The sequence below is a fragment of the Crocuta crocuta genome, unplaced genomic scaffold (assembly GCF_008692635.1).
Source record: "Crocuta crocuta isolate KB4526 unplaced genomic scaffold, BGI_CrCroc_1.0 scaffold378, whole genome shotgun sequence".
Classification (NCBI taxonomy): domain Eukaryota; kingdom Metazoa; phylum Chordata; class Mammalia; order Carnivora; family Hyaenidae; genus Crocuta; species Crocuta crocuta.
The window spans coordinates 667,645-680,778 of record NW_027528871.1 but is presented as its reverse complement, the minus strand read 5'-3'; the positions used below and the strand labels follow the sequence as shown (position 1 = coordinate 680,778).

At 33.6% G+C, this 13,134-nt stretch overlaps 1 non-coding gene across 1 annotated transcript; it reads left to right on the top strand.

Moving 5' to 3' along the window:
* The first annotated feature begins 6,889 nt into the window (after positions 1–6,889).
* On the top strand, positions 6,890–6,962 carry TRNAK-CUU (transfer RNA lysine (anticodon CUU)). Its single transcript has one exon. It is a non-coding gene; the product is annotated as a tRNA-Lys (tRNA).
* The last annotated feature ends 6,172 nt before the right edge of the window (positions 6,963–13,134 follow it).

Genomic DNA, 13,134 nt, shown 5'->3' with positions numbered 1-13,134 from the left:
TGAAACCATTTGCTTTGAAGAAAGTGATTCTTCCTTTCCAAGTAAATGTACCTCTTGGTGAGTCTACTCATGTGTATCTTATTGAATAAGGCAAAGTCAGACCATGTTGGGTTGCATAACAGCAAAAGATAGGGTGTGAAGAAAATCCACTTTATATAGATACACACTAACTTTAATGAAATATCTTCTTTAAATAGAAATAAGATAATTTTAACAATTATCATTGACCATCTTATATTTAAAATGAGTGTCATGTAAAATATTTAACATTGGCAAGTGATTCATGGGTTGTGTGAAATGCTAGCAGAAAAACGGTTTATCAGGAGTAAACTGTGTTTTCTAACTCATCGTTTCAAACAGCACGATGTGAAAGACAGCGGGCTGTATCAGTATACTATGAATTAAGAGAAATCACTAAATGGGGGCTAGAAGGTAGAAAATGTTACCAGTAAACCTGAATATTCTAAGTAGTAACAAAAAATTAACCTATTATTATTGAACCAACAAATTAAAGTAAATCTTAAAGCCAAAAATAAGCAAAAGTTTAAATGTTTAAAGATAAGCTAACTGACAAAGCTCTCTGTATACATATGCTCTCAAACACTCTCTCTTTCTCCATGTATGTGTATATATATATATATATATATATATATATGTATATAAACTTGTAAAACATCATTAGCATGCAAAATATATGACTTTTAACATGTAAATGTATCCATAACTCATTTCAAAAATGATATGCCAAAGGAGTAACTTATTAGAATAGTGGAACATGTGGAAATGCTCCCACTCTGTATTTGCAAGTTTGCACTAGAAACCTATTGTATTTATTTTTTAAAGAAGAATTTAATTCAAATAACTCATTTTTAATTTATATCAAAGTAATATATAACCATTACATAACAGATTGCAATTCCACTGCTCAACCATGCTTATAAATCCAACCTGCATTTAATTTAGAAGAAATAATAGCTAAATGTTGTTAAAAGTTCCAAAATTCAATATATCATAAATAGTATGAAAGTATTTTGTCTTCACAGTCATTATTTGATGAAACAAAATTTAGTCAGAAAATTTCTTTAGTTCTTCCTTTCTTTTAGTGAATTTTCTGTATTTATTTCACTGATTACTATTGCTTCTCCCAAAAGATAAAATTTTTTTGAAATGCAAGCCATTTAGCATTAGCTTTGATAACAAGAAATTGAAACTTGACCCCTTCACTGTAATTGCCTGTGTCTACAATTGCAGTTGGTGGCAAAATTATAATACTTATCATAATTTCTCCAAATTTTACATAAAAACTTGAAGCTACTTTAATTAGTTAAAATAATATATCATCTTCAAACAGCTTTAGAATCTTGTCAGGACACTATTTTTTATTTATAAACAGATTATTTTCCAAACAACTGAGTACATTTGAATAATAGTTGTTAACACTTCAAGTTATTTATAGTTTTCTTCTCTGATTAGAAATGAGTGATCTGGTGACCAATAAGCGGTAAGGAGGAAAACGTCAAAAATAACTAATGAGTAATAGATAAACATAATAACAATAAAAACCCTATTCCCAAACTCCAGTGAAAATGTGTAGGTACATAGACCAAATGTGCACGCCTGTGTGTCTTTGTGTGTGTGTGTAATTTTTTATTGAAAATAGGGAAACATAGTAATAAAAGTTGGCCACATACTAGAAGCTGGAAGTATTTCTGCATATTGATTGAACTAACAGGGGATATTACTGATGTTTTGAAAAAATATTAGTTTTAAAATAAAGGAGATATATTTAAATTTTAAGATGATGGACTGATCTAATGGATTCACTTCCCTGCTATTTAGAATATTAGTAATATGATGATTACATAGAAAAAGGAAAACAGTCAAAATGGGTAAGGAAGGGTAGCTCAGTTGCTCAGGGACTGGTGAATTTTTGGAAAGTAGGAGAACTATGAGACCCCATGATCTAGAAACTAAAGCTAAAAAAAAGAAATTAAATAAATTTTTTAAAAGGTGGGGAGGGAGTTGAGTGGTTCACTTGGTTAAGCCTCTGCCTTCCTCTCAGGAACCCGTAGTCTCCGGGTTCATGGGTTCTGGCCCTGAGTGGGGCTCCGTGTTGACAGCTCAGAGCCTGGAGAAGCCTGCTTGGGATTTTGTGTCTGGCTCCCTCTCTTTCTGCCCCTTCCCTGCTCATGCCTGAGTCTGTCTCTTTCTCTCTATCTCAAAAATAAACAAACATGAAAATAATTTAAGAAACTAAAGTTGAGAGCACTTCATTCCAGAACATGTAGAGGAAAATGATATGCACTGTGACTTGCAGAAAACAAAAGTCACAGAAATCATGATAATTGATACAAGAACTGTTAGTGAAATTTATGTTAGTCCTATACTTAAATTGAAAAATAACTTTATAACAGCTAACCATTAAGAAATATAACTTGGATTGGCATATTTTTACTGGAAAGTCAATTCCCAAACTGTCCTCCTTATTTTGACACATTTATTTTCCTGTGACCCAATTTACACCCTTAAGTGAATTATCGTGACAATGCCTTAGGCACAACACAAGCTGAAGTGAGCAGTTTAAGGAGGAAGATTTAGCAGAGGAACAGAAGTGACAGCCAGTATTTCTATTAATCAACCTATTCTTTCAGATAAAAATTTTAAAAATACCCCAAATTCTAAAATATTTTAAGGAAGTAATTAACAAAATAGGGGAAGGACAAAAAAGAGTAAACAGAAAAAAAATTAAAAACATGGGCCTTAAGTATTGAAATAAGATTCAAAAGCAAGAAAATAATTTAAAAGTAAACATATAAGCTGCCAACGAAAGAACAAATAAAATGTGATTAACAGAAGACCTCTTTTCAGCCAAGTGGATTCTAGAAGTTACTAGAAAACAAAATTTCAAGGGGAATGTTTTTATAATTTTAAGACTGGAGTAAATAAAGAAAATATATACATTATTCACATTTTTGGGGAAAGCAAATTACATATGTTCATACCCTAGCAAACCAAAGAAGAAATCTGAGACAGAAGACGGCATGAGATGGATTTAAAAAGAATAGATGTGAATCATGAGAGAAGAATAAATAAATCCAGCCCCACTCTACAAAAGGTCAACACTGTCCTCATCTGTGTTAGGGGGTTTAGCAAATAATAGGATTAAGAGGCTATAGAAAGAACATGTAAAGTCAAATGTTTCTCTTGTAATAATTACAAAGGAGAGAACAGTTCAGTGTGTAAGAATAGGAAAATAAGGACTATAAAAGAAACTCCTGGTGTTAACCTGATTTTGGACTTATGATGACTCTGATAAGGAGATTTAAAACATTCTTTATTAATTTCTGCTGTTATGTTTATTATTTTCTTAGATTTAGTTTGTTAGTTTGACTCAGTTATTTTTTCCTATTTTTTAAAACAGTGATTCAACTTACTAATATTGAGTCTTTCCAAATATTTACATTAATAGTAAATTCTTTCAATTTACTCCCGTATTTCATCCCATAGAATTGCTGTGTTGATATTGTTTTCAATTCTAAATTGCTCATGATTTCATCTTAATTTGATCTTTGTCCTGTTGTTTTTTATGAGTATATTTTAATATTTTACAGTGGGTGACTGTGAAATCATAGTCAGGTTTTCATTGATGTCAAAGAATGTGGATGATGGCACAACTCTTTGATTTACATTGAGCCTCCTTTTGTGGCTTGGTGTGTGGACAACAATCAAAGTAGACCACACTTGACTAACAAACTGCACATATTCTTGTTATGAAGAATTTGTACTATATTTATCACTTGTTAATATTTTAAATATTACCTATATCCTGGTTGCTTTCTTCTTACTTAATCCATCACCTTCAGAGCCAACGAAGCTAATCTATCAAATCATAGATTTGAATATATCAGTCTTTCATTAAAAATTTGCCAGTTTGGGGACCCTGGGTGGCTCAGTCGGTTAAGCCTCTGACTTCGGCTCAGGTTGTGATCTCTTGGTTGGTGGATTCAAGCCCCGCATTGGGATCTGTGCTGAGGGCTCAGAGCCTGGAGCCTGCTTTGTATTCTGTGTTTCCCTCTTTCTGTGACCCTCCCCAACGCATGCTCTCTCTCTATCTCAAAAATAAATAAACTATATATATATTTTTAAATTGCCAGGGCACATGGGAGGCTCAGTCAGTTAAGCAACCTACATCAGCTCAGATCATGCTCTCACAGTTCATGGACTGAAACCTCACATTAGGCTCTGCACTGATAGCTCAGAACCTGGAGTCTGCTTTGGATTCTGTGTATGTGTGTCTCTCTCTGCTCCTCCCCAGCTTGTGCTCTCTCTCTCAAAAATAAACAAAGAAACTTTAAAAGAAACTTGCCCAGGCACCTTGATGGCTCAGTAGGTTAAGCATCGACCTCAGCTCAGGTCATGATCTCATGGTTAGTGAATTCAAGCCCCTCATTGTGATGTCTGTTGTCAGCACGGAGCAGGCTTCAAATCCTCTGTCCCCCACTCTCTTTTCCCCTCCTCCACTTGTGCTTTCTCTCTCTCTCTTTCTTTCTCTGTCTCTCTCAAAATAAATATACAAACTTAAAAAAAATAACATGGGGAAATTAAAATATATTGTGAAATTGATATAAATAAAAACACAACATATCAAAATGTGTGAGATACAAAAAAACAATATTCCTATAGATTTCTATTAAACATGTTTAAAATCTAAAAGCAATGATCTCAGTTTCTATTTTAAAAATCCAGAAAAAAGAAGAAACTAAATACAAAGTAAGAAGTAAAATAAAGATAAAAGTAGAAGGTCCTGGGGCACCTGGGTGACTCAGTTAAGCATCTGATGCTTGGTTTTGGCTCAGGTCACAGTCTTATGACTTTATGGGTTCAAGGTTGGCAGTGCAGAGATTGTTTGGGATTCTCTCTCCCTGTCTCTCTGCCCATCCCTCACCTGTACTGTCTCTGTCTCTCTCAAAATAAATAAGCTTAAAAAATGGTAGAAATCCATAAAATGGAACAGATGGTAAATATAATGAAATCAACTGTTTATTGAAATAGAATAATAATAAAACAATAGCTAATTTACTAATACAAAACAAGAATTAATGAATTACAAAGTCATTCACAAAAGACAGTCCATGACTATGTATTAAATGCAGAGATATTACAATGTTAATAATGAAATTCTTTTTTTTCTTTTTAAATTTTTTTAAATGTTTTTNGAGATCATGACCTAAGTGAAAGTCGGACGCTTAACCTACTAAGCCACCCAGGCGCCCCATATTTTTTTTTTTCTCTTTTTAAATGCTTGATTTATTTTTGAGAGAGAGAGAGAGAGAGACAGCGTGAGCAGGGAAGGGTCAGAGAGAGAGGGAGACACAGAATCCGAAGACGGACTCCAGGCTCTGAGCTAGCTGTACTCGATGAGGGGCTTGAACCCACCAACCGTGAGATTATGACCTGAGCCAAAGCCACATGCTCAACCGACTGAGCCACCCAGGTGCCCCTGAAATTCTTTTCACACCAATGATTAGACAACTTTATGAAATAGACAAATTCAACAACAATTACCTAAAATGTTTAAAAGGTGGAAAGTGTATATGGTCGTTTATCTAATGATCATATTGAATCAATAAAGAAATTTTTTTTTTTCACAGACTACTCCAGATTCAGAAAATTTCTCTTGTAGACTTTACTGAACATTTAAGGAAGAAATAATACCAATACAATCTAAGATCAGAAAATTAGGGGAAGAAATATGTACTGATCCATTTTTTGGTATTTTTATTTTGAAACAGTTTGCCATACAATAATGTGCAATTGTAGTGTATACATTTCCCATGGAGTCTTCATCTAGCTCTCTCAATGATCACATCTTACATAATCACAGTACATTGCCCAAAACAGAAAATTGACATTAGCATACAATTTAGCTCAGAAAATCATGCCTGGTTTCTTATATTTCATCAGTTTTTGCATGCATTTTAAAACAATTTTGAGCAAAGTTTTATAAAGTTTTGTATGAATAATTCCATGTAGCTATCAGCACAGTCACAATACAGAACTGTTCCATCACCACAAAGAAATCCTTTTGTGTTGTACCTTAATAGTTATCTTCTTTAAAATTTTTTTTTAATGTTTCTATTTTATTTTTGACAAAGACAGAGCATGAGTGAGGGAGGTGAGGAGAGAGAGGGAAACACAGAATCTGAAGCAGACTCCAGACTCTGAGCTGTCAGCATAAAGCCTGATGCAGGACTGGAACTCAATAACTGTGAGATCTTGATCTGAGCCCATATCAGACGCTTAACCCACTGAGCCACCCAGGCACCTCCCCCCATCCCCTAGCCCACTTAATAGTTATAATCTTATTCCAAGCCTAAATCCTGGCAACTACTGAATTCTGTTCCATGTTTAAAATTATTACTTAGAGATTATTCTAGAGATAAAATTATGTATCATCTAACATTTGCAATTGCCTTTTTCCCCCTCAGCATAATGCTCCTAAGATTTACCTAAGTATTTGTATATCCCAATTTGACTTTCAACTGTTAAATAAATTAAAAAACATAAGAGAAAAGCATAATTTCTTCATTTAATATACATTTATCCACAACTTGCTCTTTCTTCTTTCTTGATGTTCCAAGTTCCTTATCAGCTTGTCTTTGTCAATTCTTTTAGCGGCAAGTATGTTCGTGTCACACTCTTCATTCTCCTTCCATCTAAGAATGTATTAATTTTACCTTCACTAGTGAAGAATAATTTTCCTGGGGATAAAAATCTAGGTTGTCAGTTATTTTCTTTCAATACCTGAAAAATATTGTGCCACTTCCTTCTGATACCTGTATCCATATCAGAATGCATTGTGGCTTAAGTTGTTTTTCCTCATAAGGGCGCCTGGCTGGCTCAGTTGGTAGAGCATGTGACTCTTAATCTCAGGGTTGTGGGTTCAAGCCCCACATAGGGTATAGACATTACTAAAAAATAAAATTAAAAAAAAGTTGTTCTTAATAAATACTGCATTTTTTCCTCTATGATTACCTAAACTATTTTTTTATTTCTCCTTAGTTTTCAGGAATTTGATCATGATGTCCCTGACCACAAATTTCTTTATATTTACATTATTGGGGTATTGCTAATATTCCTGAATCAGTAAGTTTATGCCATTCACTAATTTGGGAGGCTTTTAGCCATTGTTTCTTCAAATGTTTTTGGCTTCCCGTGATCTGCCTCTTCTCCTTCTAGATCTCTAACACTTTGTTACTGTTGCACATGTCCTGAGACTCAGTCATCTTTTATATTTTTAAGTTTATTTATTTGGGTGGAGGGGGATGAGACACAGAATGGAGGAGGAGCAGAGAGAGATGGAGAGAGAGAGAATCCCAACCAGACTCTGCATGGGCAGCACAGAGCCTGCTGCAAGTTTCAAACTCAGAAAAGGTGAGACCATGACCTGAGCTAAAACCGAGAGTTGGCTGCTGAACCAACTCAGCCACCCAGATGCCCCCTCAGTCATCTTTTTTTGTTATTTTTCTTCTCTTGTCCACACTGGAGTTTTCTATTAATCTAAATTCAAGTTCACTCATTCTACTTTTAAATAAAATAGGAAGTTGGGGGTGGTATCTATCTGTATTTATTTTAAATTTTTAAATTTTAATTCTAGTATACTTAGCATATACTGTCATATTAGTTTCAGGTGTACAATATAGGGATTCAACAGTTCTATACTTTTCTCAGTGCTCATCCCTTTTTGAGCCATCTAGTGAGATATATACTTGAGTTATTGCATTCAGTTCTAAAATTCCAATTTGATTTTTCTTTATATGTTTTATGTCTTTGTTGAGATATTCTATTTTTATCATTTGTTTCAAGAGCATCCACATTGCTTCTGGGACAGTTATTTTCACTAGTTGCTTTATAATCCCATTCCAATAATTCTAACATCTGTGGCATCTTGCTATTGATGTTTATTGATTGTCTGTTCTCACCCAAGTTGAGATTTCTTTTGCTCTTAATGTGGTGAGCAATTTTGAACATGTCCCAGACATTTTATATTTCATGTTATAAGAATTCTGTTTCTATTTAAATCTTCTAGTTTAACAAGTAGTCATTGCATTTAGTTTAGAATGCACATCTTGGCATAATTTTTTGGTGGTGGTGTTAAGTAAAATTTGAAATTACATCAAATAGCACTAAAAACACAGGATGAAATAATTCAAAATATGGAATACTGGCACACTGATTACTATAAGCTATTACAGAAAAAATACAGAATACTTAAATGAAAAGATATGACATATTTAAAGCTTAGAAGTCTCTGTATTGTTGTAAATTCTCCCTAAAATTGATCATAGATTTGTTGGAATAGAAATCAAAATCCTGCAGGCTTTTTTTGTGAAATTAAAACCTGATTATAAACTTGTAGGGAAATAAAAAAAAACTATAATTACCAAAACAATTTTGAAAATAATATCAAAAGTATTGATCTCAGATTATCTGATCTCAAGACTTACAACAAAGTTGCCAAAACAGTGTAGTCTAGTGGAAAAATAACTTCTAAATTAACCGAACTGGGAAATTAACCAGCACTTATATGAGCAATTTGTATGTTTGACAAATCCCCCCAGGAAATACATCAGAAAAGTGTAGTCCTTCTAATAAATGATTAATATGTGCATGATTGTTTTCCATTCCCCTACTTTTAATATATCCATGTCTTTATAATTACAGTGGGGTTTTGTATAAAGAAGATAGTCAGGTCTTGCTTCATCTCTTTTTCTTTTCAATGTAATAGATTAGACATCTACATTTAATACAATAATATTTTCTTAATGTTTATTTTTGAGAGAGAGAGAGACAGAGAGCAAGCAGGCATGGGGCAGAGAGAGAGGGAGACAGAATCCAAAGCAGGCTCCAGGCTCTGAGCTGTCAGCACAGAGCCTAATGAGGGGCTCAGGTTCACGGACCATGAGATCATGACCTGAGCTGAAGTTAGGCTTACTCCACTGAGCCATCCAGGTGCACTGATATCTTTAGATTAAAACCCACCATCTTGGTAGTTGTTTTCTATTTATGCTATCTCTCTTTTATTCTTTTTTCCATTTTTCTTCCTACTTTGGATTTATTCAGCATTCTTTCTAATTATCTATAACTTCAATTATTGGCTTATAATTCACACCTCTTTAAAACAATAGTGGTTGTCTTAGGGCTTACAATATTATCATTAGTTAATATGGGAAGCCCTTCCTTATGAATTTGGAAAACTCAATGTTCTCTGTTTAATAACTCATCACAATATCTTTTACTATAATTATAGGTACAGAAAAATGAGCACTTGCATACATATTTAAATCTACTCATACCTTTATATTTTTATGACTTTAAATTTGTTTTGTGATGTTTATCATTCTATCCAAAGAGTTCTAAGTATTGTAATACTTAAGTCATTTTAATATAAGACTAGTGAACCACTTGTTTATAAATTCTTCCTCAACTATTCCCAAGTGGATCTCTTAATGTTTACAAATAAATTTTGAAGATGTCAAATAATTGAACTATACTCAGTTCTATATTTAAATATTACATATAGATAACCATTTTGAAAAACAAATATTGTGGAAATTTGTCCAGAATGAAATAGAAAGCCTTAGAATCTAACTCCTTCTAGAAAGAAGATTTTGCTTTATGTTCAAAATTCTAAAGAAATGAATAATAATTTTGTATTGATATATAATGGTCATAAGATATCAAATATGTTAGAGATTCATTAACTCATTCACCGACCATTTATTGAAAGTCCTTCCCTGTGTGCTAAGAACTAGTTATATACCAAAAGAAAAAGAAAAATTCGTGGCTCTTGGCCACAAGAACAAATATGTAAAACACAAGAAAATATGTAAATAATTATAAGTTTATAAATCATACAGGATTGACTTTAAGATGGTATTTCCCAAACTTGCCTAGGGAATAGGTCAGGATCCCTAACTCATAGTTCATTATGCTATTAATTGAATCATGAAGGAATAATGATCTTGTTTAATTTTGAGATTTTACATATCAAATATAACAAAAAGAAACACTAGCAGCCTTTTGCAGGTGGGTATCCTCATCATCATTGTCATCATTATCATCATAATCATCATAGCTGTCATCTTGGTATATTAAAATCCTTTGTGGTAAAGTGACAGCAGTTCAATGCCAAATGATTCAAAATCTAACCTTATATTGGAAAAGATAGTCTGTTTTTAATTTTTTTTTATTTTTTAATGTTTTATTTCTGAGAGAGAGACAGACAGCATGAGCAGGGGAGAGTCAGAGAGAGAGGGAGACACAGAATCCGAAACAGCCTCCAGGCTCTGAGCTGGCTATTAGCACAGAGCTTGATGCAGGGCTCGAACCCATGAACCATGAGATCATGACCTGAGCCAAAGTCGGATGCTCAACCGACTGAGCCACCCAGGCCCCTGGAAAAGATGGTCTTATATCTTATTGAAATGCTTTCAAAAGAAAAATGAAGAAGTAGTCATGAATTTTCCTTAGTTAATCCCATCATTGTTTGGAAGCCATCCATCTCATCTAAAAATAAGTTTCATGCACTCCCTCTTTAAAGAAACTAAGAATATATGTTTTGTTTTGTTTTTCAAAATCCAAGAGCCAGCATTCTCTGACAAAGGAAAACAAAGCGATACTTACTGCTGCGTTTTTTAAGCATGGACATAAGCATAAGACATCTAGAGACAAGTTAGAAGTTTGTAGGAAATATTCATTTTTAAGAAAAAAATCATCTAGTCTTCTTAAGAAGAGAAAATTGAAGCTCCTATGTCAATCCAAACAATAAAAAATAAAAGGCAGAGAAAAAGCCCAGATGTGAGAAGGAATGCAAATCACCACACTAAGAAGCTGAGAAAATTACTCAGCAGGATCCAAAAATAATTAGGAACTGAGTGAGCATATTGGTAAAATATTAAAAGTACTTTGAAATCTCTTAAGTGACAATACATTTAGAAGAGTTTTTTCTTCCTGGACAGTTTGATGAGACTTTTCTGAAAATACATTACCGGTGGGGGTTGACAAGCTGTTGCAATATTTATTTTTCTTTTTAAATAGAATAGAACCAAAAAGAAAGGTTTTGGTGAAGTCGTAATACAGAGAAATGTTTCCATGTGTTTGGGTACCATCTACACTAGAATTCAGGGGCAGAAAAAAAAATAGAAATTTCAGTCAAAAATATGTTTGGTTTATCTAGATTTCTAGACTTCAAAAAAACAGAAAGAAAAAACAAGAAAAGTAAAATAAACAAATAAAATATGAGTTCTTTTGGGCAGAGTTCTAGAAACTTGTTCTTGCTTCCATTTTAGTTTAATTTGGTTTAGTTTAGTTTGCTTTAGTTTATGGTTGTTTTTTTTTTTTAACGTGTGTTTGTTTGTTTCTTTTTAATGAGAGGCTTGAACTAACAACATGAGATCAAGACCTGGGCCAATATTAAAAGTCATCTGCTTAACCAACTGAGCCCCAGGAGCCCTGCTCCTTCTATTTTAATAGAATTTTGCATTTTTAAATGTTCTATTATCTCTTGCACTATAAAAATTATATCTTATGTAAGATATTACACTGCAAGGATGCCAACTATTTTAAGTCCTTCTAGTCATAGCAGAAGACTAAGTTTTCAGAATTGTCCTAGTGTTAAAGTTTGGAGTGATATTGGAACTTGAATTAATTTCCAAAGCATGCATTAATATGTATTTTTCAATATGAAGATATCAATATCTAAGGTAATTAGTTTCTTTAGTTTTGAAGAAAGACAGGAAACTAAAATACCAGGGAGTAATCAAAGAATAAAGATCAATTGGATAGGGAACAACGATGTGTCTTAGAGAAAATTGAAAGCAATGATAACTAACATAAATCATATGCATGTAAAAGAGTTTCCAGGGGCGCCTGGGTGGCTCAGTCAGTTAAGTGTCCGACTTTGGCTCAGGTCATGATCTCATGGTTTGTGGGTTTAAGCCCTGCATCAGGCTCTGTGCTGATAGCTAGCTCAGAGCCTGGAGCCTGTGTCAGATTCTGTATCTCCCTCTCTCTTTGACTCTCCCCTGCTCGTGCTGTCTCTCTCTGACTCTCAAAAATAAATTTAAAAAAATTTAAAAATTAAAAAAAAAAAGTTTACAAACAGATAACAAATAATCGGAGACAGGCCTTGCATGAATGGGCTCAACAGACCATGTAGATGAAATAGCAATCACAACAGTTGATATTTAGAAACCTTAATGCTCTTTTGAGAATGCTAAAGTTAAAAAGTTGAAATATAGTTTCAAGCCCATGTTTCTATGTCCTTCCCTTCTAAATTCTACCCCAATTCCTCTAGTTACTACTAAATTACTAAATTGTACAGTTACCTAAAATATATACCATGTTGTTTATTCCTCCATTTCTCCTCAGAATTCCTTTTATGAGATTGCCAGGAAGCCATGTACAGGTGACTCAGTACTACTGTCCTGAATAGCGCTGTTTCTTGTATCCCACTGACACCTTCCCAAAAGCATTTTTGCCAGTGACATTTTATACCAAAACTGCACATGTAAAGTGTGGAGAATCCTTTTTCCACTACTGAAGGTATCTATGGGTGTCTGGTGTCACTTTGTCTAGTTAAATAAGCTGAGTAATGGCTTGAAATTGTAAATGTCTCTGGGTGATCACTTCTTAAAATTTCTGTTGCAAGTGCTTCCTACCTACGATTTGGACAGAAATTCAAATTGGGTGGTTACTAGACCAAAGTCTCCAACTCCGGTCCGGCTGCAAAATTCCTCTCATCTGGTATGTGGACGTTTTCACAGATGCATGGCCCCTTCCTGGCAAGGAATCCTCGTGTTCAGTAATTAGCTTAGAGGAACAACTCTAGTGTTTTGTTTTGAACTCTCATTACAGTGCGTTAATTGTCCTTTATGCTACTAATAACCATTAATTTTTAAAACCTAAGCTAAATAGAATAAAAATCTCTCTTCCTTTTTGGTTGTCATACCTGAAAAATGAATTATAATGCCTGAATTATAATTAATAGGCAGTATATTTCAACTTGATACAATGACCAAAAATATCTAGGCAGAAAATATCCATTTTTGGCTTGCTATGACATCTTAAATC